Source organism: Emydura macquarii, unplaced genomic scaffold, assembly GCF_026122565.2.
Source record: "Emydura macquarii macquarii isolate MOO-44397 ecotype Brisbane River unplaced genomic scaffold, CSIRO-AGI_Emac_v2 contig_1045, whole genome shotgun sequence".
NCBI classification, from domain to species: domain Eukaryota; kingdom Metazoa; phylum Chordata; order Testudines; family Chelidae; genus Emydura; species Emydura macquarii.
In genome coordinates, this window is record NW_027131182.1 from 15,645,227 (window position 1) to 15,665,928 (window position 20,702).

The window sequence follows — 20,702 nt, forward strand, 5'->3', positions numbered from 1 at the left end:
TAAGACTTTAGACTTGTGGCCATATAGGTGAGCTTGTAAGTAAGTAAACTCAGACTTTAAGGCCAGAAAGGGCCACCATGATCTAATCAGATCTCCTGCACATGGCAGGCCATAGTATCTTAACTACTGGCTAAGTTACTGAAGTCCTCAAACCATGATTTAAAAAGACGAAGTTACAGAATCTGCCATTCACACTAGTTTAAACCTGCAAGTGACCTGTGCCCCATGTTGAAGAGGAAGGTGAAAGACTGAGGGCCTCTGCCAATCTGACGGGGAAGATTCCTTCCAAACCCAAAGTAGAATCTAGAACAAAAAGCTGACTCCTGATGAAGTCTTGAGTCAGTTACTATACACTTTGTTACCAATATGCATTAGTAATATTGTAATCTCATCCCACTTAGGGAGGATTTCCATTAGAAGCATCTGCTTAATCAAGAAAGGAAGCGTAACAGTGTTCATGGATAAGGATATTTAAATTGGATATTGTTATGAGCTGAGATGTTTATGCATAGGTTGTGTAGTTTCTTTACCTACATAAACTCTACCAAGCATTCTGGTGTTTTGACCAACCCTGATTCACAAGTTCCTTAATTTGATCCTAGAGTTTACAGACCAGAGCAAAAAGTTGGTTTATAACCTCCCTAAACTGATCAGTTCTTGCAGCTGTATCTTACTCCTGATCTGCTAAGCAGATGATAAAGTACTTATCCATTGCCAAGATCTCTGGAAGTCTTAATTCACATGTACAGATATGTGAAACTCCAAGTAAGAGTGACTGAAATTTCATTTTTCTTCTAATGCTAAGGTTTCAGCTCTTTAGTGTATTTCTTATATAAGCTTCATTGTAACTAGTCTGTCACCACTATAAGCAGTAGAATTTAAGCTCTTTCATCCCAAAATCAGCTCTCTTGGCCCAAGCAGCATAGCATCACTATTCCTGTCCATAACTGGTTTCTCCATTAAGCCCAGCATGATCATGTCCTGCATATAGTGTCCCACCATCTAGTCACATGTCAGCATTTAGATCAGGGGTGGGGAACGTCCGGCCCACGGGCCGTATAAGGCCCGCGAAATCATTTGGTCCGGCCCGCGGGCTGTATAATAAGGCCCATGAAATCATTTGGTCTGGCGGCGGGGGGAATTCAGTGGCGATGGTGGGGAATTCAGCGTGAATTCGGCGGCGGGAGGAGGAATCGGCAGCGGCGCGGTTTCATGGCGGCGGGGAGGGGGGCAGTGCCCGCCGCTGAAACCCTGCCGCCATTTGCCCCTTTTCGGCGGCAGGGGGAATTCGGCAGCGGTGCGGTTTCATGGTGGCGGTGGGGAATTCGGTGGCGGGGGGGAAGTTGGCGGTGGAATCAGCAGCATGGCCCGCGAATTAAGTTATAAATATAAAAATGGCCCTTGGAAGGAAAAAGGTTCCCCACCCCTGATTTAGATCAACCTGCTCTTGGTTGTACTTGCATTTTCTTTGGCATCTTATCCTTGTCTTCTAGAGTCCTCACTACTTTAATCTTTTCAGTGGTAGACAATCCTATACCCTGATTTCACACCCTACTCTAACTTCATTCATCTTTGAATTATTTCACTTCATACCTGCAATCTTTTAAATAACTCATCTTTACTCCCTTCAGCTGCCTAATATTTTTCATTTAATGTAGCTACTTCTAGACCTTACAGTAATTCTGTTGGTACAATGGCTTGATAAATTCTCACTTTGAGAGAAGATGGCCTGATGGACACTACATTTGGTATCAATTTTGTGCAGCACGTGCAACTAAGGCACATAGTTTCCTCAAGGATGAGGTTAAAGGATATAAGCATAAGTGGTATTTCTAGAAAGCTTCACTTGTTCTAGCACTTCACTGCTGTATTTGAACACTGTCCATTTTCCCTTTTCCAAGATAAAGGCCAAGATGACAAAGTGGTTGCAAGTCCCACCTGACTACACTAGTTTTCACATGGTATCAGAGGGTCACCATGAATTCAAGTGACAATGCCTGTTGTACATCTGCATAAGCTCCTTAGTTTAACTCTAGACCATCCTGTGTCAAACTCTCCAACAAACCTTCAGTCATGTGGGAGCTCTTCTGCACCTTTTTCAAAGTCCTTTAAAAATACTATAGTATTGCAGTATCAATAACTGCTTTAGTCCTACTTAATTGTTCACTTGTCCATACAGTGAAGACCACATTACTCCTTTGTCACCACTACCACACTGGGAGCTCATGCGGAGTTGCTTGCTTTTCAGAATTACAGCTTTCTAGGATAGAGTCCAACCAGTAGATATGGCTGTCATTCCTTGTTCCTAGATAAAATGCAAAAGGTTATAAAATACAGTCTAATTCATGGTTTGGAAAGTAAAACCAGGTTACCAAATGATCCAGATTATCAGAATGGCATGAAATGAGGACCGGGCAGCCTTTGTTTTCTGCAAATTTTATGTTTACTTCTAGATCATGATGAAAATATTGATCATTGAGCTCAGTAGTGATCCCTGTGGACTCCCCCCTACCTCCCCCCCAGCTATACACTCATCTGATTATTATGATTCCCTACTGAAAACTGCTTTGTTATGTCATTTAGCCAGTTCTTAAGTCAAATTGGTCTAACATTAATTGTTCCCAATAAGTAGGTTGGAGTCAGGGAGGCAGCAACCAAAGGAGATGAGATACTATTTTGATGTCAGAGTGAGGCTCCACTGAAACTGCTCACCAAAGGCAGTTGGTTACTTTCTGGAGATTTGTTCCTACACAGCTTATGTACTCAAGGATTGCAGCTGCCTTCTCTTACTCAGACCTTTTCTTGGCATTGCATGTGCTTCCCTACCGATAGCCAGGGTCACTTATTTTCCAAAGTTACATTGGAAGAGAATTTAGAAGTGCACATTTCTGCACTAACTCCCACCTTCCCTCACCCACACTCTACCCTCCCTTTTGGAAGCCTATACACCAGTTTAAGTTCCAAGAAGTTTCTCTGAGTGTTGCAAGAACTCCTACAGATTAGAAGGGGAAGCTTGGACAAGTTTTCATTGTGGAAGTCTTAGATTCTGTTCTCTCCTGCAGAGGGGGTGTCCAGTTTCTAATCAGACAGTTTGCCTGAAGCCTATAGCAAATGCATATTTTACAAAGCTTCCAGATTCATAATACTCTTCAGTGGAATGAGCCAGGTTTAAAATAACCCCCTGTATATTTAAGTCTCTTGGCTGGTCATCTTGGTCCTGGAGCAGATTTGCAAAGTAAAGTGTGCCATCATTTTACTCTAGAATGCGGTCCTTCAGATTTTACTGAAAAAGAACAGTACATTTTAGATGCAGTGAAACAGTTTGGAAGTCATTTACCCTGCCATGGGAAGCACTCTGCTAGCAGGGAGTCATTTTTCCTGCTGAGCCAGATGGTCAGGAATGTGCAAAGGTTACACTATTGCCACGTTAATGTTTTAGTGAGTTGGGCTTCTTCACATGATCCTCAAGACTAGCCAAAAAAAGCACCATGTTTCATTGAAAGAATTTCACTAGTCATAAGAACTTATTTTTCATGCTTTGAGAAACATTTGTGCTGTATGCAGTACTCCTATACTATTAGGAGACCTAACCACTTTACAGGTAATGCAATGAACAGATGCTTCTAGCAGTAAGGGGATCTTTTTAAAATAGCTCTTCTAGGATCTAGAAGGTGAGACCATTTAACTCATCACTGCCCAATTAAAATTGGTGCCCTAACTAAGCCAAGGGAGCCTGCCATTTGTCAGAAACAACCAGTTCAGAAACACACACACAAAACCATAAATAGGGGAACTATTTCCTATCCGCATCTTTGTCTTGAAGATGTGCACCAAATTCCCCTTTAAAGGAGGTTCTGCCATTCCCAAGTAGTCCCAGCACTCTAACAGCAGCTGAAGACTTATTGGGTAATCCAGTTAGGTGTGATCAGTTGGACCAGCTAGTGCTTCTAGTGTTCCTGGTATTCTCTAGCCCACTGAGAATGAAAGATAATCAGCAGGTGAGTGGTACTGTTTTACCAGGGTTGTACAGGACACTCAAACCTAATTTTCCTCTCGAAAGTTCTACTCCAGTTTGAAGCCAAGGCAGAGACCAGTGAGAACCTAGGAAGACCAAGACTCAATAGAAGTCAGCATATTCTCAAACAGCAACAGCTATTTGAGCTCATGTGTTGGAAGCCAGCCAACATGTTTATAACCGAGTATGTCTTTGGGTGCTCCATTATACATGGAGTATTACAAAAATATTTGAGACTAGTATTTATCCAAAAGCTCTTTGAAAGGGGACGGATGAGATGTCATTAGCTCAATGATGAAGTAAAGGCATCCACTTGTGAGAGCTCTGGATAAGTCAGTGGCTAAGGCACTGAAAGCCATTCAACCCAAGAGGGAGATCATACTTCCAGAAGAGCCATAACTGAACTGCCACCAAAACCAGTTGGCTACATGAGGGCAGATAAAAGGTTCAAACCCATCTGAAAGGGGCTAGCAGGCTTTGGAAGCAGCAAGTGTTTAAGACTAGAGGGGGATGATGTGGATGCACAATTAATCCCATCTAAACAGTGCCTCAACTGCTTGCCTGTCATGACCTCTCTACCATACTTAGAAGTCCACCTTGGGCCTATTGCTTATAAAGAGACCTGATTTTTGTGCTGCTTTTTGCAGTTAGGGGCATGCAATATTTTATTCCACTACCGATCCTGTAATCTTCCATGAAGCAAGAAACACCCAGCAACATGGCTTTTACCAATAATGAAAACAAGGCCACTCTATTTTGGCATTAGAACACACAGCAGGTGACACATTGAAAGCCAAGACCATATCACCTTTCAAAATCTGTTCTTCCTTTGTCACTATTCAAAGGAAACAGGGCAGGCACACACCAGGCATGGCATACACAAGACAGCATCTGAAGTTGCCATCTGATCCAGCTGTATGATTGGAACTATGAAGAAACTCAATTTGCACATACAGCATGTGTATACAGAGTACATTGCATTGGCTGTATATTAGTTGACAGTCCTTCATAAAGGACCATCAACAATAGCACTGGAAAGGCCGCCACACTTAGCACTTCAGTTTCTTCTTCTGCCCCTATTCCTTTATCTATTGAGTCTATTCCCCTTAAAATAGAACTTCTCTTTAAACTCAAGATGAGTAAAGTTAGAGGACTTCAAGAATTTTCAGGCAATGGTATTTGTCTGTTGTTTGTTGTGCCAGTTTTGTGCACTTCTTTACATTTAGCAATTAAAAGCTAAAATGCTGAGGACACAGCAAGTAATTGAGTTGAGGTATTGGAGGGTGAGGAAAAAAGTTGAAGTATACCAACTATCAGAGACTTGAAAAGTTTGGCCCTCAGATACTGCTGAGTTACACTAGTGTAACTGAGGGTAGAGTATGGCCCTTAGCAGCTATGGTCAGAAGTTGTTCCACTAAGTGATACCTTACGAGTCTGGATGTATGATCTACGTAATAGGACATTATATAATCCCACTACAGACTATTTAGGATTCTCTAGAAAGCTCAAAGAGTTATTAATTTGAAGTCTTAAATTGAGGCTCCTATCTCAATGTCTCTACTACTGGTGTAGGAGAGAGATCCGTCTCAGTTAATGCCACTACTGATTATTCTTATATTTCACCCCACAGGAGCCTGACAGAAGAGTGCTAGGCATTTAGTGCTTTATGTAGACCATGCATAAAGACTGAGCATTCAGCAGGCACATATGGTGGAGATGGGGGGGGGGGGGGGGAGGGGGAAGAAAAGGGGGGCAGCTGCACCTCACAGAACTGGACTGTTTGTTGATAAGAAACCTCACAGTAAGACACGTCCCATGTAGCTATCTACCTCAAGGCAGGAAATCCTGCTGAGATTTCAGAGTAATTCCAGGAAGTCTAGGTATTTCAGACTATTAAATGCAATGTTCTCCCCCTCACCCCCACCATACAAACCAGTATGTATTGTATTGTCTGTGGGAGGTACAGCATTAACTCAATCATTCCACCTGATAAGTTATTAGTTTTACCATGCACTTCATGGAAGTGATCAAAATACCTGTAACAAGACAGACTGACTTCTTGAAAGGCTGAGATATTCCAAAAATCATTCAATAATATGTGGATAGTGAACAATTTAGAAGGAGTTGTTTCCTCAGAAGTTTCTAGGCTCTTTGGACAGTAGCTTTAATAAAAAAGTTTCCTTTATTTTGGGATTGTGTCCAATAAACTACACTGCAGTTATTCTGGGATGGCATTTGTTTTCTAACTAGTTGTGCAATTAGGGACTTAATACCTCAATTATAAGCAGAGCAGCATCCCCCATAACAGTCTGGGCTGCTATCTGGAAATGGATGCAATAAGACAACTATGCTGAGCAGAGATTCATCTGCCATTTATAAAAATGGAAATAAAATTTCTGGCCCTTCATCAAGGCTTGTATGAATTAAATTGGGTGGAAAGGAAAAAAATCGGGGGCATGTGAAGAGGCCAGAGGAAAAACGGATAGTAAAGTAAATCTCTGCTAGACTACCCAGTACTTTGTCCTCCTCACAGCATGTGCTTCTTCCTTGTCCCTTAGTACCTTGTGTGCCTGATATAGCCAAAAGAGTTATTGCATGTAAATATTAACCTTGAATTAGAACCTAGGAGGCCGAGAGAGGCCAGGAAAGCAAAGCTTTATTGCTGACTCCATCATATCCTGTTGGGAATAAGGGAAGTTGCCAGAAAGGCTGTAATTTTTTTTTTTTTTTTTTTTTAAGTACTAGGAACAGTTTTGTATGGCAGTGTTTTCTTCTAACCTGTTAGTCATTTGAATTCCTAATGGTTTAGAAAGTTTGTATTTTTGTACTTATGCTTTAGCTCTTACTAAGAGTCTGGAGAAGACAGGCACCACAACCCAATAGTCACGAACACCATTAATAGCAGCTGCATAAAGACACCATTAAATATTTCTGCCAAAAAGGCATCTTTAGTCTATTAGAGAGCTATTGGATGAGATTGTCAATTTCCAGCAGCACATGTAACAAAGGCTATTTGAGAGAAGCAGTTTGCCTGGCAGCTCTTCAGATTTTATTTTTAAAGTGAGCATACTACCGACAAGTGAGTTAATTTACTAAAAGTTAATGGAGTATACTGAAACAGTGCAGAGAAACAGGTTGTTCTTATGAGGCAATCTGGATCATCAGTGATACTAACACTACACACTAATACTCGGGACAACTTCTGCTATACAATAGCACATTCATGTATGTCTGTGTGGCTTGACCTACAATGACAATTATGCACATAAATCTCCGGACTGGATGCTGAATGTTGCATATTTTTCCTGTTTAAACACTGTTGTATTGGCAATGCACTGAATAACCTTGAAAGGCACTGTACAAGCATTAGTGAATTTGAAAAATGAATGTTCTATTCAGACATCTGCCTTTTGAACAGGGTCTTTTGTGCATGCCTGGAAAGTTGAAGAATTGCTATATTGGAAGTGTTTTGCTTTATTATTAAAGCACCTGAATTCTAGAGCACTGCATGCTTTAAGTGGACAAAAGCATTGAGTTTACACCAAGTTGAATAAATCTACTGTAGCGCAACAGGTTAGATTGTGATCTAACCTGATGAGTAAGAGCATAAGGGGAAAAAGTGTGGTTCTATCAGAAAGTGGTACCATATTAGACTGCTTGCTGGAGGCCTAACAGATTAGACTCTACCCCCATGTCTGAGACCCTAGTGGGGTTAGCCTTGTCATGGGCCTCACTACAGTTCAGTTCTCATTTTTCTAAAGTGAATTTACCTTTCTAGCTCTCATTTCAGAGACATTTAAATGAGTTCATGTTTCTGAATTTAGTTTTGCATCAATGACATTATGGCATTATTTGACGTAGTCAAGTCTTAGAGTGCAAATACTAAAAGCAGCTTCTGCTGAAACCTGTCAGGAGTAAGTCTGGTTCATGGTTCTCACCAAGGCCTATCCTTACGACAAGGGTCACAGGCCTGCTTCAGCAGGCTATTCTTTCTTGGTCAAGAACTATAGTTGACTTTGTGTAATGTGTTTTAGAAGGCACTGGATAGTTCCACCCCCCCCCCCCCCCATGCAGGATTCCAGTTCTAGCTCACATCAAGCAATATTTAACTGGTATGAAGAGGTAGTGATGGGGAGCTTGATTCTGGGTCTTCTGCCTCCAAGTGTCATATTGACATTTTTAATTGCTAAGCTTTGGAAGGGCTGAGAGTCCAAGTCATGCTGGCCACAGAAGTTGATTTGGAACAGCCCAATGTACTCCAAGGTTTTGGCACAGGAGATAAAGTCATTCCAGTAACCCACCATACAAAACACCTTTCCCATTTCAGCCTAGTTTACTGACTGTTGCACCATCAACTGATTAGGACAGTCTGTTCTCATGACTACATCATCCCACCAGTTTCCTGAGCTTTACTTAGAATATTAGGAATCCAGAAAGCACAGAGTTGAGTCAGCATTTACATAACTTCAAAAACAAAAAACCACTAGGCATCAATTGCCTACTCATCTAACTGTTCTCAAAGTGAACTGGCTGCTCAGCACTTTAAAGGATTTTAACATTTTACAAGTCCATTCTCAAACCTGTGATGTTGTAAAGAATTTGTGCCCGCTTAAGAGAGCTGATCAGAAGAGATTTGATAGCCAGCTCTCTATGGGAACTGGTTTGGCCAGCTCCTAACATTGGTTAATAACTCCATGAATACAAGCACCCCAAAACCTTTAGATTAATTCCTAAGAGCTGGTTACCAGGCTCTCAGAAACACAGCATCTGAGTTGAAACAGCATTCTGCTTACTGGCAGTTTACTTAGTTCTTAGCAGCATCCAGAATTTTACAATAAGAGGTCAAATACCAATGCATTATTCATATATGAATTGGAAGCAATTTGCCAGATTCTGCCCTATGCTTATCTGCACAACCCCCTTATCCCATCTGAAGCTAATGGGTTAGAGGGCAAAACATGGCCTTGGGGCTACTGCAGTTCTCGGTCATTTAGATATATAGTAATGAAGGGAGAGATTTCAGTTTTTACTGTGACACTTTAGACAAGTTTGTGGACCACCACAAGGCAATAGTTTTTGCAGAGATTCAGAAGTTGGAAGCTGAAGTTACTTTTCAGTATGATCTGTGCTATAAGCAGCATTTAAGATTTACTTCAACTGTCCTAAACAAATTTGTAAAATGAGGTAGTTTCTGAAATGCATCAGATACATTTGTGGCTGTTAAATCTCAACTTTCAGTCCTTATGAAAGTTTCCTACATGGGTTGCTCATCAGACTCTAGGCCAGTGGTACTCAAACAACTGGCTGCTTGCAGCCCAATCAGCACACAGCTGTGTCCCATGTGACATCCTCAGGGCCATACAAGCCCTATATATTGTGTGGATGTGGCCAACGTAACTGTGGGCTGCATATGCAGCCCACAATGGTAAATAGGTTGAGAACCACTGTTCTAGAAGATTTCAGCACTTCAGCTCTTGCTCAGTTAGAACAAGAGACATGGACATTAATTTTTGACCATGGTATTTAAAGTTCTGCTTTCCCCTTAATTGGATTTTCTTCTGGAAACTAGAGTTTGAGAACAGTGAGGCCTTCTAAAGTCCCTGAGCTATGGAAAGCTATTTAAGAAGGAGCAAGATATTACTGACTGATCATGCCATACTAGTAGTGTGCTGATGAACTGCTAGGCTTATGCAGTACTATTTTAGGCTGAAATTTTTGTAGCCCTTCTGGTTGAAAAAGCTTTCAACATGAGAGCACACTGGGCTGTCATTTATCTGCTGACACGCTCAGACAACTGGACAAAACTTTGAAGTACCCTTGTTCACGTCAGTGAAGTGTTCATTCTGAAGTCTAATGAGAGTCAATAGCTATTTCAGGGTTTATTTTGGCAGGTTAGCCATCTGTTTTGGCTGGGGCTTTCAGTACAGTCACTTTAAGTGCTTTTGGACTGTAAAAGAGTTAGATTGCAAACTTGCTAGGGCAGATTTGCCTGTCCAACCAGCAGCATTATTTGTTGCTGATCCTCACTACTGTAGTGTTGCTTTGTTATTTGTCAATAGGACTCAGACTAAGTGCATTATAATGCACATAAATAGCTGTCATTTCACCTTCACCTGGAATTGTAGCTCAGGATGCATATTTTATAAGTAACATCTTCTCATTACTCCTATAATAAATGCTTTCTGCAATAACTGCCATCCCAGGGCCAGGGCCCGGGCCCCAGGCCCTGATTTTTTCAGGCCCAGTACAAACTTGTAAGACATACACACTCATGAGCCATGAACAAAATTTGAATTCTGAAATTCCTGTTACATATTTTATATTTCTGAAAAATGCCCCCCTTCGCTATTTGTTTGCTAAATATCCTCAGCCATGATCTACAGTTTAGCCTCAATTTCCCCCCATGCTAAATGGGAGTTGCAGCCTGGGCTGGGCCCCCCACAGGCCCTGCCAAAGTGTACCCTTGCCCTGCCATGTGGCTTCTCCACTCTTAAAGTTGGGACTTTCCATACACTGAAGCAGTTGTATTATTTCAGTTGCTTATTGTGAAGTCTGCTACCATTGGGTTATTCATATGGCCAAACTGCCATGAGGGCCATTTCTTTAGAACAGAGATAAGATTATTGCGGATCTTCCACACAACCTGCCATACTGTACTATAAAGGGGTCCCAACCATCCATGAAAGTTAAAGTACACCCTATTAGTTTCTTCCATCACTAGGTGATAGTATTGTGATTGAAGTTCCAGTTAAGATCTATTGGCTATTTGATAGAGAATTTGCATTATGTTCTGTATCTGAGAATGGAACAGTTTACTCAGTAAGTGCTTAGAATTTGGCCTATAGAAACCTTTATATAGCAGTCAAAGTTCCTCATGGAAGTTCTCAATAACTAAGAGGGGTCAAGCAAGTTAAAATCAAGTCTACTTCAATACAGGCATGCTAGCAGTCCACTATCAGTTTGTCTACCCAGGAATACAAAAAACCCATGGCTAGATTCTGGGGTTAGTGCTGTGTAGATGTACCCCATAGTAGTAGCCCTTGGTTACTACTGAACAAAAAGTGAACCACACATGAAGCAATGTGACAAACATCTCACTTGTTAATGCACTGGAAAGTGCTCAGATATGATGAACACAGATTGTAGTCTAGTCTACGCAGACTAGCCTACTAAGGAGATTTGCTAACCACTAATTTGAAAATATTAAATGCTCTGTCAGATACAAGACCAGTGATGTTTAACTCTTCAGGCCCCTAATCTACACAAGTGAGAATTTGTGGGGCTACCACTGCCTTTGCCAAAGCAGAGACCAGAAGCACTTGTTACAGCTTCTTGTGTAACTACTGTTAGTTATGTCTGGTGTCTGATTTCTGCCTAAAAGGTATCTAAAAGGGACATTTTTATCCAAATATAAAAATACTCATGCAGAGAATATTTCTCATCTTTCAGTGGGCTTCCCTAGGTAGTTATTCAACACTTCACAACTGCTTTTGGATTCTCCCAGTAGACATTACTTTGACTACAAAAATCTTCCTGAAGCATGACAGATGGTCTATCTATTATAGAAAGTTACTATAAATCTCCCTTATTGCATAACAGAGAGCCTGGGGCTAGCCAGGAATTCCAAGTGATAATCCTGCTTGACATAGGCTTCCTTTGTAGCTTTTCCATGTCTCATCTCTAGGAGTTGAGTCCCCCCCCTCCCCCTTTTAGGATGAAATTTTTAGCTACCTCACAGGTGCCTGGAGATGGACTCATTTCCCACATGAGATGAGGAGAGTAGACACCAGTTTTGAAGCCAGTTCAGGAGCTCCATCTTTCAAATCAACCTCAGTCTAAAGTTTTTGCAGTCTGAAACCCCTATATTCTTCTGCTGAAGAGGCAACTGGAAAAGGGAGTCTTTTCAAGATAGGTTATTTAGCCTTGTGCACGATCCCCATCACAAGGATCAACGACTGCACAATATAGACAAGTAGGATAAGCAGACGATTCTTATTCCTATATTTTGTATGTCATGTGACAAAATTCCACAATACTTTGAGATATTGATGTGCTTCTATGAAGCAGAATGTTTGCTGTTCCATGGCACTTCAGGCCTCCTTATGTATCAAGGATAGAATTAATTGCCAGCTAGTATCTTGTTCCCCCTCCTGCAAAGAGATACTGTACAAGTATCCAGTCAGCATCTTTTAAAGCCACCTGAATTGTGTATAGTCACTGACTGAGGCAGGACACTGGACTTTGTTATTCTCTTCATCCTATTGCTTAAGTATGTAATATGAACTGGTAGAGGAAGGAAATTCAAGGCCAATGTGCAATCCTTAAATCATAACACTTTTAGTACAACAGGGCCAGTTAAGACAACATGCATTATCTTTCCATTTGTTACTTTAGGAGACAATTAGGAGCAGAGTCAAGGCCTGTCAAGAGTTTTATCAAGTGTTTTAACCCTATAGCACTTTGCAGTGTTCACAGGGGGAGTTTCTTCAGATATCTGGTCATATGTATCTTGTCAGCAATGCTGCATTCTGAGGGGGTCCCTAATCCTAAGGGCAAACCTGGATCAGTGGGAGTACTGTGTAGAAAGAATGTTGAAGTATTAGAAGGAAGAGGTCAAGTGTTGAACCATGCTAAGGACTTTTCTACACAAAAGACAGAGCCAATTTAGTTATACTGGTACAGCTTATGTATAGGCAAGGCCTGATGTAAATAGGCTGCATATAGCAATATTAGACATTTCAGGATGCCTGCATCCAGTTTGTTTTGCATCCTAGACCATGATGTTCTGGCAGTCAATTCAATTAATTTCTTACCAGGAGTTCTTTAGCCATCCCTCTTCTCCCCCTCACCTTCAGGTAGTTTTCCCTCCTTTCTGATACTTTGTAGAGGCACCTTCCTCCCACTAAGTCTGCTAAGGGAATGTTAGCTGTCTATATCAGCACTTGTCACTTCTGTTTCTGATAAAGTATACAAGATGACTTCTTCAGTAACCTTCCTCAGAGGAAGGTGTGCTTACTGCTGCAAGGAAGGCATCCCCAGGATAGCCTCAACATCCACTCCTGTAAGAGAGTGGAGTCCAATGATATCTAATTGATTGGTATGTCAGTTAGCAATCTTAGACTATCTTTTTGGAGCAGGTGTAATAAAAGTAATCATGGCTATCTCTGTGCATGCATTACTCCCACTGGGTGGGACAGTGGTGTACAGCAGGATAAGCTAAACATTGTCCAACCTCTGTTCTTTAGAGTCTTCCTACTAGAAAGGAAGTGTTTCTTCCATTGATGTGTCAGGAATTAATCCAGCTGTGTACTAAAGGATGTAGTTACAGTTAGATCCAGATCTACTGCTTAGTTTCTATTGATTGACAGGAACAGTAAAGACAAAATAGTGCCCTCATCCCCTTCCCTATCTTGAGTGCTTACTTTCACTGACTGCCAGAAGATATCCCCACAGTACTCTGGTAGGCAATAAATGCTTCAGCATGCTTTGAGTGCTCTCATAATTGACAGTAATGTCATCCAAATTGCCAGCCCCACAGAATGCAGTCCACATGCATCCCAGAGTGCAAAGTCAGCCCAAAAGACCACCCATGAGTCCTAGAAGCATGCAGCTCATCAAAAAGATGAGAAACCTGTGGGTCTGGCAATAGTAAAGAATACAGCTCAGTTACACATACCCTGTTTTGCCTGACAGCCATAGCCTCTAGTTCCATGCAACAGCCTGCACAGCTGGGAGACCACAACTCCTCCCCCACTGAAACCATGTACAGTATATTGATTTAGAGTCCCACAGAGTCCAGGGATAAAGTGACATGTATTATCTCTCTGCTGCATTTAGTGTGTCACACATCATGTTGGCTTACTCCTATAGTCAGAATATTTAAACCTGTAAAATGGATTAGTACTCTTACTATGTGGGATGTACACATTCACAAGGTAGTGCTTAGCTATCACAATCCAGGGCCACAGTTAGAGAGCTCTCTCCACTCTTAAAGCAGACCTAAACTGGTGGAACTCACCTTTCTTCCTCCCCCTCTTAAGAGTTCTAACACTGAAGAAAGCACTCCATGCACTTAGAGACTTGCCATGCACCTGCTATTATCTCCATGCCAGCCAATAAGGATATTGGACATCCCTTTCTTCCCTCAAAGAGGCTTCCTAGGAAGTGTTAGGGAGACATTACCACAAAGAGTGGCGACTTTATAGTAGTAAACTGATTAAGCTCTTTGGGGTTAAGACCACACATTGCTGTTCACAGTAGGCCAAGAGGGGTACTTAGTTTATTTTCAGTGACCCTGCCTCTCACCTTTTGCAATGAGATTAATAGTATATTTACTATAAGACTTTGCTACAGCATCTGTTACATACCAGATAGCAATGATGTTAAGCAATATTAGAGTCACCTGAAATGTGGAGTTAATCTGAAATTCCAGCCAGTCTTCAATTCTGACTATTCTTTAGGATTAAGATGTCTAAGAGTAAATGGGGGGAGGGGGTGTGTCTAGAATAAAGGTCCTAGTCACTTGGGGCTTCTCTCCCATTTACTCCAACCTTTTCCTCAGTCTTAGTCACCTTTTGCCAATTAATCCTCCACTCCTGTTGGTCACCTGTCATTCTCCATTTGACTCTTCTACACCTTTGTTTTACTATAGAAAAAAAAATCTGTTTCAAGATTAGTAATATCATTCAAGCTTCAAACCCAAATCTAAGACAATTGGCAATTTCAGAAGGTCAAGAGCCATTTTGATTTTGCAGAGCAGTAACAGCCTCTATACTACATGCTTTCCAATGTTTACAGCACCAGCTTGTGAACTGCTTTTACACATGGGGAGGAGAAGGGAGAATGGTCATCTATATTGCCCTAGCCATCTGATAAGGAAGCCTAATTTTGAGGAATCTTCCAAGATATTCCTTTCCCATATGGTTAAAGCATTTGCTCCAAAACAGAGTCAAATTAAAGCTTTAGCTTGTGAATGAAATACCCATTTTCCCCATCCCACCTTCAGTCCACCAATTGTAACTTTTGAGTTAAAATCTGAAAGGAGGTGAACATGTCAGAACCTTGATTTGTTAGTATTAGTAAGCACCAGCACTACTTATCAAAATTATTAGGAACTGGTGCTTTGAATTAGAAGTTTTTATAACCAGTGAAGGGAAAAATATTTTCTATGGTATCTCTTCTGACCCCTAGAAGTCAGACACCTCAGATTTGACCCATGTGCACATAGCTCCTAAAGAGATGGAAGCTATCTTGCCAGATTCAGCTTAGCATTTTGGGATTTGTATGTAGTTTTATTGGTTTAATTACCCAGACTTCTAAAGTCTCCCAATTTCATCTTGTATCAAGACCACATTTTCCTTACCGAGGAAACTGTGGAGACCACAGCAACATTTGAAGTAGGGGGGAGAGGGGCAGTATTGGTGGCTTTTTAAGCTAGCGACTACTAGTCTGCTCCCAAGAGACATGATGCTGTTAGAAACAAGATGTTTCTGCTCTTTATAGGTCTCCCAGCAGTACAATAATCCTTTCATACTGTCTCATTGGAGGACAATTTACTATTGTTTCCTAGCTAAACAAGCTAAAAAATAAACAGCAGCACATTTAATTGTGTGGAGCATTGGAGAGAATGGTTTACACCAAACCTCTAAGTAAATTCTACTTTAGGTAAAAACACTGTTTAGGACACAAGCATACTACTGGTCAGAGCAAGGACATTACCTTGAACAGACAGATAGGGCCCCATTCAAGTGTCATCATGATCATTCCAAGCACTGGAGACAAAATTTGTTTTATCCTTGAGAGATGAGCTCTTTGGTACAGCTACCCCTACAAGATTTCACAGTTTCCTATAATTTACCATCACTACTGAGATGGTCACTTAATTACCCTAACTGCAGACATTAGAAAGCCAACAAACAAGATGCTTAGTCCAAAATGCCTCTTAGTTATGGTCTCACCCTTCCACCCCCCCCCCCCCCCTTCATTAGCAGGGAGTGACTAGAGAGTCTTTCGTCCAAACTATTTCTAGAACAGACAGATTTTTTCCTATCTATTAAAAGCTGCATGTCTTAATCCCCTCCTCTCTACAGAAGGAGTTTGTTTATTTTGCTTTGAGTTCTTGGGTTTCTTTACAAAACCGGCCCTTTTAGACTCATGGAAGCAGGATGTAGACGTTTCCACCCAATTTTAGCTACAACATATTTTGTAATTCCATGCTACTGACAAGCATTAATACACCTCCCTTCCAAGACATAAAGAACCCGAGTCCTAGGCTAGGAAAGCCATTGCATTTTACAGCTCGCTCTAGAGATTTAACCCATTCAGTCCCTCCCCCCATTGCCAATGTTGTCGATCTCCGAGCACTAAAGGATCTCGCACTAGGTTGGGCTCCGAGAGACCCGTTACTGAGGGGTGTTGCCCCACCAAAGCCCGAGCTCAGAATCCACTAGCTCCCAAGAGGAGCGTCTGGAGAGCAGAGACTGTTTGTGCTCGGCAGACCCCAACCCCAGCCGGTGGGCGAGGAGTCTAGTTCCCATTCAAGGCGGGTCGTTGTCTCTCGGCCGCCTTTAGCCCAGCGGACACAGCGCGGGTGGAGGTCGGAGTCTCACGGCGGGGGACAGCAAGACCACAGGCGTGGGGGCGGCTCGGCTCGGCTAGCCCAGGGAAGGCTCCGCTGGAGCCAAGCCTGCAGCGGCAGGACGCAGGAGCCCCCAGGGAACGAGTTAATTTCACAATCGAGAACAGGTTTGCGGCTGCTTGCTTAAGAAATGCTGCTTAACGCGCGCCCCGCGCCCCCCCGAACTGGGGACGCTGTGGTCTAGAGACCCCGGGCGCGACAACGACCACCCAAAAGCGAGCAGGGGGGGAACCCACCAAACCCCAGGAAAGCTACTTACACACTAGATCCGTGCTATTCCCTGCATAATCCTCAGGCTGCAGCCGGCGGAGTAGTTGACACCGTGGGCCCGGTTAAATATTCAGTTGTACTCCAGCCTTCAGCGTAGTCAGCCACTCACAGCGAGAGATATGGTTTTAATCAGATGCTGGCAGCTGAGGACTACCCAGGAATGTGCTGTGATGATTTTGCTGCTTGAGTTTGGGCTACTCCCCCTCAACGTGTCCGTGCTCCCAAACTTAACCCTTTGCAATCCAGGCCTGAAGGGAAGCCGGGCTGCTGGGCTCTGGTGCAAGAATGAGCACTAGGGCAGAGAGGAGAAAATGACATTAAAGGGGTGGATTTAAACCCACAACAGGAAATTCAGAGGTGTTTATATTAGACGTCTGTTATAAAAAAAAAAAAAAAAGAAGAGGGACTTCTCAAGTAATGGGTGGAAAGAAATGTGAAGGTCTGTAGCTCACAAATTCTGCAGGTATTATATTGTTCATAAACAGAGATGGACCTGAAAAGCAATTTTAGAAAACACTTCCAAACTCGCTGTCATCTCTGTGTAGAGGGGATGGGGTTTAAAAATTCCAAAGCCGGGTCCCAATGTGAACAGCTTGATATTTATTTGTGGAGATCGTGTTTAAAAATCCGAACCCAGACGCAGATATGAATTTTGGTACTTTATGACAGGCTAAACCAAAACCCTGGATCCAAGGCATCTTCAAACTTTGGGTTGTTGGCTAGTTGCATCCAGATCTGACTTTTGCAGCTTACACCAAACTTTGCTCAAAGCACTTATATTGTTTTTGTTCCCTAGTACTGGATCCTGTCATTTCTTCCCCCCCCCCCCCCATTTACAATATATATTAGGAAATTTGGGGTAGGGAGAAAGGGCGTTTAATGAGGAAGTCATGCAGTGCTCTTTATTTCACTGCTGGACACTTGGGGGATTAAAACTGATTAAAATCACGTGCTGTGTGTTTTATGGTCTCCACCTAACCCTTCATTCAGAACCACCAGCATGAGTGACAGACTGCTGAGAAGTGACCCAAGGGGTGCTGGAATCTTATGACTGAGGTGCATTAACACTGCTATGCTTGATTCTAAGTGGTGCTCTCAGTCCCTCAGTTCAGAAGCACAAAATTCTCCTGTGAAGGGAAAACATATTTTAGACCCTACCCCAGCCCTGCAGACACTTAGGCAAGTGAATGCTACTCATGTCATATATGTGTAAAGTTACTTGCGATAAATAACAAGCGGCTTGTTACACACGTATGTGTAAATGTTTGCAGGATTTGGACCTCGGTTATGTTTTACACTGTTACATCAGAGATTAATAATATTTTATTTGTTCAGCAACTAGCACTAAGGGGTTCTGATCAGAATTAGGGCTTCTGTGTGCTACTGCAGTGTGTGTTTTAAATGATAATGACATGCTCAAAGTACTTTAGAAGTACTGGTCCTCTTAATATAGGCACTTGTGAGGTACATTTTATTCCTAATAAATAGGGAGATGCTATGTAGTGACTTGCATAAATTAACCCACCACAGACAAAATTAGAACTCATGTCCTTTTTGAGGCCCACCCACAATACAATTCTCTAGACCACACTCTCGGGTTGTAAACCTCATATGCATTATTTATGGTAGTACCAAAAAAGACCCCAATGCATAGATGATATTTTATCAGAGGCACTACACACTAGGGTTTAGTGTAGAAATGCCAAGATGTCCCTAGTTTTATACGGCACCCAAAGCATCACTAATAATCTAATGGTAAAACTGCTTTACAGCTATGCTTTATGGCTAACTGGAAAAAACTGCAGCTGACTTCAGAGAATAAAATGTCTTTACAAATCTTGACCTAGTGTATTACCATTTCTTTTCATTCAGTTCAAAATTAAACTTGTGATGTTTCATACTTTTGAGTTAAAAACTAGAATTCAGAAATGTTACATTAAACATACCTAATAGAACAGTTTTTTAAATGTAGGAGAAATCTGGCAGCAACTCCAACTGGAATGTAATTATTTCATCTGTGTGCACCATAGGGTTTCGTTAGCAGGTTTCATATTTTATAAAAAGGAAAAGCATTCTTATTTCAAGGTGGATTTGTAAAAACATATGAATTTGACAATCCCTGTTGCAACTTTAAAGCTGGCTATTGAAATGTTTACAGGAGAGCCAATGCTGTGTTTTGCAGGATGGTGATTTTTAAAATATTCGTTGTGTCTGATATTATTTCTATTGGCATAGATTCAGTGTGCCCTACCCAAGATGCTGGTTTTAAGTTAATCTTTTGTTGTATAGAACAATATCAGTCTAGGTGCCTCACAGATGCAAGTCATTTTTCAGTAGGTCTAAAATTATCTTGCAGTTACAGCTGGAACGCCTCACAACTGCTAGTTTTTCTATTGCTTTTCCTCATGTTAACTCTGTCTAAGCCATAGCCTATTCTATTCATTGGAATTTCAGTTTAGATGGGAGAGAGGGAAGCAAGATTAAATAAAAACATTTAAAAGTAGATTCCTTTGCAAGACACCAGTGTTAACTTTAGAAACATGAATGCCTTGAAAATGGTATCAGTAACAGTTTGCAAAAAAATCTGCTTGCAGTGAAGCAAAGTGGTAGCTAATCCCGGGATGGCTTGCTGAAGAATGCATAGTTTATTATAAAAGTAATCTTTTAAAGATTTTATTGGAATGTGCTTCCACAGCGGTGTTGCTGCCTTTATGGGCTTTACTATGTGTGTCATCTCATCCATATTTAAACTTTTCACTCACAGATCTGAGACTTTTTTTTTTATAAAACCTCCCACTTTGAGTGCTGGAATTTCATTTGAACTTTAAATACTGCCTTGGAATTTGCCATAAGGTAAACTGTCTGCTCCTGGATTCCTCACTTCTCCACTACAGATGTTACAGCCATACAGTAAAAGGCTGAGCTCTACAGAATCCACAAATTCCTTATATCTTCTCTAATGTTATGAACATTGAAGGGAATTAAATTATTAATCAGAGGCTGTGGTTATCACCATAGTATTTTCACTTTGGTGAACAATGAAATAGTAATCAGCAGAAATCTGGCTCAAGAGGTGCCTTTCAGTGGAAACTTCACCGATGTAAAGAGAGAGAAAGCACAGTATGTCCAAGGAACTATAGAGGAAGAATTTGTACTTCAACCTTTGTATTGCTCAGCATAGTTCTTCATGTGGCTTCGGCCTGCTGATTTTTTAAAAAAATATATAAATTCAGTTAATTAAAGAAAAATATCAATCTTATGTCTGAAACAATCAGCATCCTTCTTAATTTAAAATCCTTTGTTTTTCTCTTAGGCCAGTTCAGTGCTGGTGAAAAGTTCCAGCTAGAAACCCCTGGGGAATGAAGTCTTCTGCCTTCAGAACAGGTACAGCAGCATTTTAAACTCTACCGACACTAGCCCATCAGTGAATCTCAAACATGTAAATATTACGTCTAAAATCATTTGATCCCAGGCCTGTTAGCCAAGACTGCGAACAAGAGTACCAGTTAGTGATAAAGATGGTGGTAGTTTATGCCAGTTCATTTCAAACTGGGCTGGACCCACCTCCGCATTAAACCACTCACAGATACCAATGCTACTAGTGGCCCGGGCTGGATTTGTGGTTCCCAAATTAAGGCCAAATACTGCTCTCATTTACACATGATGGGTTTAAACCCTTTTGATGCAAATAGGAGTTCAGTCATACGAATGAAAGTAGAATTTGGCCCTGAGAGATGTGGTGAAAGGCTTGTGATGAAATCCATTACCCAAGCCTTGCCT

The 20,702-nt window shown here is 41.5% G+C and overlaps 1 protein-coding gene across 4 annotated transcripts in view; it reads right to left on the reverse strand.

Annotated features, from left to right (window-relative positions):
• The window catches only part of DAB2 (DAB adaptor protein 2), a 40,179-nt gene extending 23,162 nt beyond the window's left edge, over positions 1-17,017 (reverse strand). For all 4 annotated transcript variants that reach the window (XM_067545566.1, XM_067545564.1, XM_067545565.1 and 1 more), the window contains exon 1: positions 16,912-17,017. The gene's annotated coding sequence lies outside the window, so the exon portion shown is untranslated. The remainder of the gene's footprint in view (positions 1-16,911) is intronic.
• Between the last annotated feature and the right edge of the window lie 3,685 nt (positions 17,018-20,702).